This window comes from Microcaecilia unicolor, chromosome 8, assembly GCF_901765095.1.
Source record: "Microcaecilia unicolor chromosome 8, aMicUni1.1, whole genome shotgun sequence".
Lineage (NCBI taxonomy): Eukaryota > Metazoa > Chordata > Amphibia > Gymnophiona > Siphonopidae > Microcaecilia > Microcaecilia unicolor.
The window spans coordinates 99,883,666-99,895,988 of record NC_044038.1 but is presented as its reverse complement, the minus strand read 5'-3'; the positions used below and the strand labels follow the sequence as shown (position 1 = coordinate 99,895,988).

General features: G+C 44.4%; 1 pseudogene; it reads right to left on the bottom strand.

Moving 5' to 3' along the window:
• The window catches only part of LOC115476806, a 638,208-nt pseudogene that overhangs the window by 362,396 nt on the left and 263,489 nt on the right, over window positions 1–12,323 (bottom strand).

Genomic DNA, 12,323 nt, shown 5'->3' with positions numbered 1-12,323 from the left:
TCACAAATACCTGGCACGATCCCAAAAAAGTACAAAACATTTTATACTGCTTAACCCCAGAAATAGTGGATTTCCCCCAAGTCCAATTTAATAATGGTCTATGGACTTTTCCTTTAGGAAGCCATCCAAACCTTTTTTAAACTCTACTAAGCTAACTGCCTTTACCACATTCTCTGGCAAAGAATTCCAGAGTGTAATTGCACATTGAGTAAAGAAAAATATTCTCCAATTCGTTTAAAATTTACTACTTTGTAGCTTCATCACATGCCCCCTAGTCCTTGTATTTTTGGAAAGCGTAAACAGACGCTTCACGTCTACCCATTCCATTCCACTCATTATTTTATAGACCTCTATCATATCTCCCCTCAGCTGTCTTTTCTCCAAGCTGAAGAGCCCTAGCCACTTTAGCCTTTCGTCATAGGGAAGCCATCCCAACCCCTTTATCATTTTCGTCGCCCTTCTCTGCACCTTTTCTAATTCCATTGTATCTTTTTTTGAGATGCGGTGACCAGAATTGAACACAATATTCGAGATGCGCTCGCACCATGAAGCAATACAAAGGCATTATAATGTCCTAATTTTTGTTTTCCATTCCTTTCCTAATAATACCTAACATTCTATTTGCTGTCTTAGCTGCAGCAGCACACTGAGCAGAAGGTTTCAATGTATCATCAACTATGACACCTAGATACCTTTCTTGGTCAGTGACTCCTAGCATGGAACCTTACATTACATAGCTATAATTTGGGTTCCTCTTTCCTACATGCATCACATTGCACTTGCTCACATTAAACGTCATCTGCCAATTAGATGCCCAGTTTCGTAAGGTCCTCTTGTAATTTTTCCCAATCCTCCCGCGATTTAACGACTTTGAATAACTTTGTGTCGTCAGCAAATTTAATTACCTCACTAGTGACTCCCATCTCTAGGTCAGTTAGAAATATGTTAAAAAGCAGCGGTCCCAGCACAGACCCCTGGGGAACTCCACTAACTACCCTTCTCCATTGAGAATACTGGCCATTTAACCCTAATCTCTGTTTTATATCTTTTAACCAGTTTTTAATCCACAATAGGACACTACCTGCTATCCCATGACTCTCTAATTTCCTCTGGAGTCTTTCACGAGGTACTTTGTCAAACGCCTTCTGAAAATCCAGATTCACAATATCAACCGGCTCACCTTTATCCACAGGTTTGTTCACCCCTTCAAAGAAATGTAATAGATTGGTGAGGCACAATTTCCCTTCACTAAATCAATGTTGGCTTTGTCTCATTAATCCATGCTTTTGAATATGCTCTGTAATTTTGCCTGGCACCGGCGTCAGACTCACTGGTCTATAATTTCCCGGATCTCCTCTGGAACCTTTTTAAAAAATCGGCATACATTGGCCACTCTCCAATCCTCCGGTACCATGGTCAAATTTAATGTGAGTATGTGGTTTATAGATTTGCTCTTCATATGTCTGCATTAATTACATGAGTTTTACTCTGATACCCCAACAAAAGTGTCATTTCAGTGATGTCATCATGTTTTGGTATTTATAAATGTATGATGACATTTGCATGCATTCTTGTTTGGTGGTGGTGGTGGGGGGGACTTTTAAGTCCTGGTGGTTTCATTTAATTAATGCAGACATATGAAGAGCAAATCTATAAACCACACACTCACATATTACTAACAATAGCTCTGCAAGTTCATTTTTCAGTTCTATCAGTACTCTGGGATGAATATCATCCAGTTCAGGAGATTTGCTACTCTTCAATTTGTAGAACTGCCCCATTACATCCTCCAGGTTTATAGAGAATTCATTCAGTTTCTCCGACTCGTCAGCTTCAAATACCATTTCTGGCACTGGTATCTCTCCCAAATCTTCCTTGATGATGAGTGAAGCAAAGAATTAATTTAATCTCTCTGCTATGGCTTTGTCTTCCCTAATCGTCCCTTTTACTCCTAGGTCATCTAGCGGTCCAACCAATTCTTTTGCCGGCTTCCTGCTTTTAATATACCTAAAGAAATGTTTACTATGTGTTTTTGCCTCCAACGCAATCTTTTTTTTCGAAGTCCCTCTTAGCCTTCCTTCAGTGCTTTCCATTTGACTTGACATTCCTTATGCTGTTTCTTATTATTTTCAGTCGGTTTCCTTCTTCCATTTTCTGAATGATTATCTTTAAGCTCTGATAGCTTCCTTCACCTCACTTTTTAACCATACCGGCTGTCGTTTGGTCTTCCATCCTTCTTTTTTAATATGCGGAATGTATTTGGCCTGGGCTTCCAGGATAGTGTTTTTAAACAGCATCCACGCCTGATGTAAATTTTTGACCCCCGCAGCCTCTCCTCTATGTTTTTTTTTCACTGTTCTCATTTTATTGTGGAGGGGCATAATCGAAAGGGGCGCCCAAGTTTTCCTGAGGACGTCCTCGCAGGACATCCCAGTGAAGGGGCGGGGAAACCTGTATTATCGAAACGGTCGTGGATGCCCAAATCTTGACATTTAGTTCGTCCCTAGAGATGGTTGTCCTTAGACTTGGTCGTTTCTGATTTTCGGCGATAATGGAAGCTAAGGATGACCATTTGAGAAATGACTAAATGCAAGCCCTTTGGTCATGGGAGAAGCCAGCATTCGTAGTGCACTGGTCCCCCTGACATGCCAGGACACCAACCGGGCACTTTAGGGGGCACTGCAGTAAACTTCAGAAAAAGATCCCAGGTACATAGCTCCTTTACCTTGTGTGCTGAGCCCCCCAAACTCACTACCCACAACTGTTACACCACTACCATAGCCTTATGGGTGAAGGGGGCACCTAGATGTGGGTACAGTGGGTTTCTTGTGGGTTTTGGAGGGCTCACATTGACCACCACAAGTGTAACAGGTAGGGGGATGATGCGCCTGGGTCCGCCTGCCTGATGTGCACTGCACCCACTAAAACTGCTCCAGGGACCTGAATACTGGTGTGATGGACCTGAGGATGACATTTGAGGCTGGCACAAAATATTTTTAAAGTTCTTTTTTGAGGGTGGTAGGGGGTAAGGAACCACTGGGGGAGTAAGGGGAGGTCATCCCCTATTCCCTCTGGTGGTCATCTGGTCAGTTTGGGCACCTTTTTGTGCCGTGGTCGTAAGAAAAACTTAACCAGGTAAAGTCGTCCAAATGCTCATCAGGGACACCCTTTTTTTCCATTATGGGTCAAGGATGCCCATGTGTTAGGCACGCCCAAGTCTTGCCTTCGCTACACCTCTGACATGCCCCCGGGAACTTTGGTCATCCCCGCGACGGAAAGCTTTCGATTCTGCCGATTTGGGCGACCATGTAAGAAGGACGCCCATCTTCCGATTTGTGTCGAAAGATGGGCGTCGTCCTCTTTCGAAAATAAGCCTGATAGTCTCCTTAACATGAGAAAGAATATATTGTTTCATTACCTGACTGATTTGTCCCCCTCCATTAGCATGGACCAAAACCAATCACTGTTCCTTCTGATAATATATCATTAAGTTAAACTACCACAGTGATTCTCAAGCCAGCCCTCAAGACACACCTAAGTTTTCAAGATGTCCACAATAAATATATATGAGATACATATACATGCACCCTGTTTATTGTATGCAAATTTATCTCATGCATATTCAAATTGGCTGGCTGTATCCCATGACTGGAAGAACCACTGCAGTATCACAATAATTGAGGTTGTTGTCTGCTGATTCCCTTGTATTTCCCTTACACATAGGTAAAGAATGAAAATTATAATGATATCAAATATTCTACATTTTCATTATTAAAGCTGGGTAAACAAAGTATGACTGACTTTTGAAGGCCTCACACACAGCAAACCAGAACTTAGTATTCAAGCTGACTTACTAGAAGATAAGTTGACGTATCTAAGATCACGTGGAGGGGCATAATCGAACGGGGCGCCCAAGTTTTCCTGAGGGCGTCCTCTCAGGACTGCCCCACGAATGGGCGGGGAAATCCGTATTATCGAAACAAGTTGGGCGGCCATCTTTCGTTTCGATAATACAATCGGGGACGCCCAAATCTCAGCACTCATGGTTGTCCCCGGTTTTCGCGATAATGGAAACTGAGGACACCCATCCTCAGAAATGACCAAATCCAAGCCATTTGGTCGTGGGAGGAGCCAGCATTCGTAGTGGACTGGTCCTCCTCACATGCCAGGACACCAACCGGGCACCCTAGGGGGCACTGCAGTGGACTTCACAAATTGCTCCCAGGTGCATAGCTCCCTTACCTTATGTGCTGAGTCCCCCAATCCCCCTCCTCCACAAAACCCACTCCCCACAACTGTAACAACACTACCATAGCCCTAAGGGGTGAAGGGGGGGTACCTATAATGTGGGTACAGTGGGTTTCTGGTGGGTTTTGAAGGGCTCACATTTACCACTACAAGTGTAACAGGTAGTGGGGGTATGGGCCTGGGGCCGCCTGCCTGAAGTGCACTGCACCCACTAAAACTGCTCCAGGGACCTGCATACTGCTGTCAGGGAGCTGGGTATGACATTTGAGGCTGGCATAGAGGCTGGCAAAAAATATTTTTAAAGTTTGTTTTTTTAGGGTGGGAGGGGGTTAGTGACCACTGGGGGAGTAAGGGGAGGTCATCCCTGATTCCCTCCGGTGGTCATCTGGTCAGTTCGGGCACCTTTTTGAGGCTTGGTCGCAAGAAAAAATGGACCAAGTAAAGTCGGCCAAGTGCTCGTCAGGGATGCCATTCTTTTTTCCATACGAGTTCCATCATAAAGAAAATGTTTTTTTTCAATGTGGAAACTCAAACGCATGAAACTATTCTTCCCAAGAGAAATATTTCGCAACCTGATACATTCAATGGTACTAAGCCATGCAGACTACTGTAATGGAATTTACACAGGATGCAAGGATCAAATCATAAAGAAACTTCAGACTGCCCAAAATACAGCAGCCAGGCTTATATTTGGAAAAACGCGTTTTGACAGCGCCAAGCCACTCCGAAAAAAACTGCATTGGCTACCAATCAAAGAATGTATCACTTTCAAAATCTGCACGACTGTTCATAAAATAATTTACGGCGAGGCACAAGGATACATGACAGATCTCATCGACCTGCCAACCAGAAACACCACAAAATCTGCACGATTATACCTAAACCTCCACTACCCAAACAACAAAGGACTCAAATACAAATCTACCTATGCATCCAGCTTTTCCTACTTAAGTGCACAACTATGGAACGCACTACCAAAAGCAGTAAAAACTACATTGGACCATCTAAACTTGCGGAAAGCACTAAAGACAGACCTCAGACGAGTATACCCCAACGACCCAAGTGGAGGAGTGGCCTAGTGGTTAGGGTGGTGGACTTTGGTCCTGGGGAACTGAGGAACTGAGTTTGATTCCCACTTCAGGCACAGGCAGCTCCTTGTGACTCTGGGCAAGTCACTTAAACCTCCATTGCCCCATGTAAGCTGCATTGAGTCTGCCATGAGTGGGAAAGCGCGGGGTACAAATGTAACAAAAAACAACAACATAAAAATACCTGGATACCTGCGACACAATTGTAACCAAAGACCGCAATTGACACTACCGGACTCTTCCTCCCCCTTTCTAATTTCCCCCCCAACTGTACCTACTTTACATGTACCTCTATTACAATATCACCTTGTATTGTTCACACCTTGTTATTTATTTCAGATCGGATTCGGTTAATGCCGTTAATGGTACTATGTAAGCCACATTGAGCCTGCAAAAAGGTGGGAAAATGTGGGATGCAAAAGTAACAAACAAATTATCGGCCGAGGATGCCTATGTGTTAAGCACTCCCCAGTCCCACCTTCGCTATGCTTCCGACATGCCACCGGGAACTTTGGTCATCCCCGCAACGGAAAGCAGTTGAGGGCGCCCAAAATCGGCTTTTGATTATGCCGATTTGGGCGACCCTGGGAGAAGGATGCCCATCTCCCGATTTGTGTCAAAAGATGGGCGCCCTTCTCTTTCGGAAATGAGCCCAAGAGTGTCAGTGAAGGAGCTGAGGAAGCAAACTGAGGACCATCAGATCACTAAAACTCATCTATAGTCAACAGAGTACTTTACATTCCTTTCTCTAGGTGCTTCTATGTTCTGTGTACACTTACGACAATTTGGTGTTCTCCACTCCATAATGCTTGCTCCCACAGCCTGGCATGCCACTGCATAGGCCTGTAGACTGTAGCAAAAAATGTCTTGCTTCCCATTGAGGATACACATGTTGTAAAGGCAATAGTCAAAGTAGCTCTTGGGGTTGATTTTAGCATGGCAATCTTGAAAGGGTCCTGCTGGGTTAATTATTATGCCACAGGAGGACAAAGCTTTGTAGGGCTCTAACACTGTGTTCCTACAGAAGGGACATTTGTCACCACAGCTATTACCACATGAGACACCTGGAATAGGCACTGTCCAAGCCAAACCAAAGTCATTGACATTTTTGGTGACTTGGCCACTGGGCAGAATGTAGTCATCTTTGCTATCATCATTGAAATTACCACAGAGGCCACCCACATTGCCCTTGTAAGAGCTGGGGATAGAAACAATCATATAATATGCAGTATCAAAAACGACTTTCAGGTCAAAGTCTGTCTGTAGGATAATATTGTTTCCTTCTTGGTTGAGCCAAACTTTTCCATCATGGATGATCACTGGCAGATTGACAATTTCCCCGTCAACCTGCAAGAATGAGACATATAGTTAAGAATCTTTTCAAGCTATATATTCAGAGACCATTGAATCAGTATCTTTATAAAAAATTATTTAGTTAAGATAAAAACATAGACTAATTATATCCAGAGGCAGGTACTTTATATTATTAGCTAAAGTATTCCTTTGGTGATCAAGGACAAAGGTGGAATTTTTGGGTTATTTGAGTGAAGTAAGTTAACTCTGATAAGACAGATTTTGACACAGATCTTAAACACAGACAATGAGGTCTCATATTGACACAGTATTGTTTTTTTTTTTTATATAGGATAAACATTTCAAAGAACTGAAGAACCACACAATTTCTTTGACTATGAAGTGCCTCTGTATACATATTTCCTACCATCTGAGTTTTACTCTGATACCCCAACAAAAGTAAAATGTCATTTCAGTGATGCCATCATTTTTTTGTATTTATGAATGTATGATGATATTTGCATCCATTCTTGTTTGGTGGTGGGGGGACACTTATAAGTCCTGGTGGTTTCATTTATGCAGACATATGAAGAACAAATCTATAAACCACAGATTCACATTTACAAATTAGTAAATGTTCAGAATAATGGCATTTACACATGCATAAATGCCAATATTTTGCCAAAGCAATATTTTGTAACTACCCACTTAACTTACATAGCTGGTACTTGCAAGGGGGGACTTAGACAGGGAAGAATACATAGATGGGGCTCCCACTTACACAGGTAAGTTACAAAATAGTGTAAGTTACATGCATCTCTGCAATATTTAGGCACCCCTATTTATAGGAGCTCTATGGCTGGTGTAAGTGTGGGTCCCTATATGTTAGATGTGTCCGTATCATTTATACTAGTCCTACTACATAAATGAAGAGTGACTGACGTGCCGCACATGCACGGCACGTCACACACCTCTTCCAACCACACCAACCACATACATCCCTCCTCATTTACGCTCCCAAGTGACGGCGGGCAGCGATCCAGTCAGTCGCCTGGTAACTGGCAATGGCATCTCAAACATGAGCTTCTGAACGGCGCCTGCGAAAAAGCGCTAACAACCGACTTCTGCGGGGGCCGGGGGAGCGGCGGGACTGGTTCCTCCTGCAGCCCGGCCTTTCCTGTCTTTCGGGTTGGCGTGAGAGATAGCGGAGTTGCGTGTTGCAGGTTAGGAATCACTAAGCTGTTTCATAGATCTGCTTTGGCGGGTTGCTTAGCTTTAAGAGATGCAGAGAAGTCTTTCAGTGCTTCGAGCCCTACAGTTTGAACTCAAGTTGTGGTCCCTACTTTCTTTCTTCCAGATCCCTTGCAGTGAAAGGGCTTCAGGGTCCTAGCCAGCTTCGGGAACAGCTGCCTTTGCACAGCTCTCTGAAGTCGGAGGGCTAAGAGGAGCAGGTATAACAAGAGAGAGAACGTGGACTGGGGGGGGGGGAGTGAGGGTACGGGAGTGAACAGAGAGAGAGAGAGAAAGGACCACGGGGAGGGGGTAGGGATTCAGGAGAGCAGGAAAAATTGCTGGTAGAAGGAGGGCAGAGAGAGAGAGGTTTGAGAGGGACAGATGGTGGAAATAGGGGATGAAAAACACAAGGGAGAAATGGTGATCATGGAGGGCAGGGGAGAGCTGGTGCCCATGGAGGGGAAGTAAAGGGAAAAGAGGAGAAAACAGGAGGACACTGTGATCGGGAAGGGGAGAAATGGTGCCCATGGAGGGGAAGGGACCTGGAGAGAGGAGAGCAAGGAGATGGTCATACACACTCACACTCTCTCTCTGAACTCACTCTCACACTCTCTCTTTCAGACAGGCGCACTCTCTCTCTCTCTCTCTCTCTCTCTCTCACACACACACACAAAATATTACCTTCTGTACTTTTACCAGACAAACAGAAGCATGAAGAAATTTATCTCCTCCTTCCTTGACTCTCTCACTTTCAGACAGACGCACACACACACACTCTCTCTCTCTCTCCCGCACACACACACACGCACACATACACTCTCTCACATTCTCTCTCTCTCTGTCTTTGAACTCACTCTCATACTCTCTCTTTCAGACAGGCGCGCACACACACACACACTTTCTCTCTCTCTCTCTCTCTCTCTCTCACACTCACACACACTCATACTCTCTCTCACACACACAAAATATTACCTTCTGTAGTTTTACAAGACAAACAGAAGCAGGGAGAAATTTATCTCCTCCTTCCTTGACTCTCTCTCTTTCAGACAGACGCACACACACACACACACACACACACACACACACACACACACTTTCTCTGTTTCTCACACATTCTCTCTCTCTCTGAACTCACTCTCACACTCTCTCTGTCTTTCAGACAGGCACACACACACTTTCTCTCTCTCTCTCTCACACACATACACACACAAAATATTACCCCCTGTACTTTTACAAGACAAACAGAAGCATGGAGAAATTTATCTTCTCCTTCCTTGACTCTCTCTGTCTTTCACACACACACATACACACACACACACTTTCTCTGTCTCTCTCATACACACTCACTCTCTCTCTCTCTCTCTCTCTCTCTCTGAACTCACTCTCACACTCTCTCTTTCAGACAGGCGTTCACATACTCACTGTCTCTCTCCCTCTCACACACACAAACACACAAAATATTACAACAATAAGGGAATTACATTTCACAAATAAAATGTTGCCTGTTTTAATGGGCTTAATGGCTTGCATTAACATATAAGAATCAATGGTAACTCATCTTCAAGATTAGCAAAAAAACCTTCCCACAGGGACTCCTACCAGCTCTCTCTCTCACACACATACACACACTCTCTCTCTCTGAACTCACTCTCACACTCTCTCTCACTCTTTCAGACAGACGCACACACACACACACACACACACACACACACTTTCTCTGTATCTCATTCTCTGTCTCTCACACACACTCACACACACACAATATTAGAACAATAAACAACTGCCTATAAGGAGCGACTGACCCTCCACTGCCACAGGGACTCCTACCAGCTCTCTCACACTCTCACTCTCTTTCACACAGACGCACACACAGACACTTTCTCTCTCTCACACTCTCTCTCTCTCTCTCTCTCTCTCTCTCACTCACACACACACACACACACACACACACACACACAAATTGAGCAATAAGGGACATGGGAAATCACATAAGTCTAAACAACAAGGTTCAAATTCTGAAGGATCTAATGCTGTTTACACAAAACACATAGTATATAAAACTGTACTATAGACATCAACTGACATTATGTTCATCACCTTTAAATTATATTTCAGAAATAAAAAATCTTCCCCGTTTTGCTATTTCATTACATACAACAGAAATTTCGCCCGTTGTAACGGGCTTTACGGCTTGTATTCTATAATAGAGCCTAGATGCCTTGATTCCACTATAGAATAGGCTCCTATCACAAGACCCTGGAATGCCTAAATGGAGGTACCCAGTCATACAATTACCTCTACAATCTCTAACAGTGATCTTTAAGACACTACTAATAAAACCTGGATAATTAAATGAAATAAATATTAGCTCTTACCTTAACCTTCCATTTTGCCAACCTTTCAAAAGTGAATAAGTGAGCATACACGGATACTGACATTGTCTTGCTCATTGCAATATTGTCAGGACCATAGTTTTGATTATCCACTATCACAGAGAATTTCACCAGCCTTGGGTCATCACCAGTGACTTTTGCCAATGTGTAGGAACAAATGCCTTGGAAGTTGAATGGAAGTCCATCAAATGAAATGTAGTGAGGGCCACCATAGGCTATGCATTTGCCACACCCAACTGGTTGGCAACCCTGTATTCCATTCACCACTTTGCATTCCTCATTGGCACCGCAGGAGGCCTCCTTGCACTCAACAACTCCATTTAGCTTGCACTGGCATTGCTCTTTGCATAGCCCACTAGGGTAGAAAACATCTCCTTTTGTGTAATATCTGTTCTTGTACACACAGCCACAGTTTGCAATGGGGACACACTTGTCTCCACTCAAGATGAACCCATTGTCACAGTAACAGCCTTCTCTACATGGAACATCGCAGCCTTCTGGAGAGGAGAGGCCATAGCAGGTAGCAGGACATCCATTTCCACACAACTCATAATGAGTGTTGGTTGGACAAGAAGGACCTGAGGAAAAGTTGGATAGGGAAGTTGAACATATGTGTTTAAATTAATTGAAAATAATAGATTCCTTATAGAATCTTTTTCCCTTTCTTTTTATAGCTGGTTCTTATCATTATTATCTGAACTTTTTGCAGCTGAAGAAGGGACTTGACCATGATCAACTAGTTTTATCATGGAGTCAGAACCAAGTGGTCCTGGTTTATTGATAGACACCAGGGATCTTTGACCCTGGATCAGTGAGTTGTCAAGCCACGGAGAGGGGCATAATCGAACGTCGCCGGCCAAATAGATCGCCAGCGATCTATGTTGGCGGCGGCGCTACAGCTGGCCGGAACCGTATTATCGAAAAAGATGGCCGGCCATCTTTTTTTTTTCGATAATACGGTTTAGCCCGGCCAAATGCCTTGGAGTTCGCCGGGTTTGAGATGGCCGGGTTTGTTTTTCAGCGATAATGGAAAAAATGTCGGCCATCTCCAACCCAGCGAAATCCAAGGCATTTGGTCATGGGAGGAGCCAGCATTTGTAGCGCACTGGTCCCCCTGACATGCCAGGACACCAGCTGGGCACCCTAGGGGTCAGTGTGGTGGACTTCAGAAAAACCTCCCACATGCATAGCTCCCTTACTTTGGGTGCTGAGCCCCCCAATCCCCCCCCCCCAAAACCCACTACCCACAAATGTACAACACTACCAAAGCTCTTAGGGGTGAAGGGGGCAACTACATTACCAGCAGAAGTGTTACAGGTAGGGGGGATGGGCCTGGGTCCGCCTGCCTTAAGTGCACTGCGGTACCCACTAAAAGTGCTCCAGGGACCTGCATACACGCAGGCCTCTAGGACTTGTTGCTGCTGTATAACCTTGGCACACCAGTTGACACCTGAAGACTAATCTCTTTGAAAAAGTCCTTTATTTGAATAAGCATGTTTACTCACAGTTAACTGCATATCAGAGGTTGTGCCCCACTGGCAAAGAGTCTCCCTGGTAGTGAGATTAGCAGTAGGTCAGAGCTGGCAGAATGGTGTACAATGTCCTCTTTAAGCCACATTGAAGGTAATAACTAAGTTCTCTAAAGTGGGTAACACATGAAAGGGATCTAAAACTGGCTTACAAAAATGGCCACTACCTCATGGACTACCGGAAACAAAATAGGGCACACTCTGACCCAGTTAGCAGGGGGGAAAAGCACCATAGGAGTAGAGCCCAGTACCCTACATCCACCACAATGCATTGCTGATGTGACTCTGCAGGACACCTAACAGAAAAGGTGTCACACTCACCCGAGAGCCACATCGCAACCAGGGAAAGGCTGTCGGAGGATACAACACATTCTGCTGTCATGGAGGTGGGTATGGCATTGAGGCTGGCATACAGGCTGGCAAAAAAGGTTTTTAGTTTTATTTTTTTAGTATGGGAGGGGGTTGGTGACCACTGGGGGAGTATGGGGAGGTCATCCCCATTCCCTCCAGTGGTCATCTGGTCATTTGGGGCACCTTTT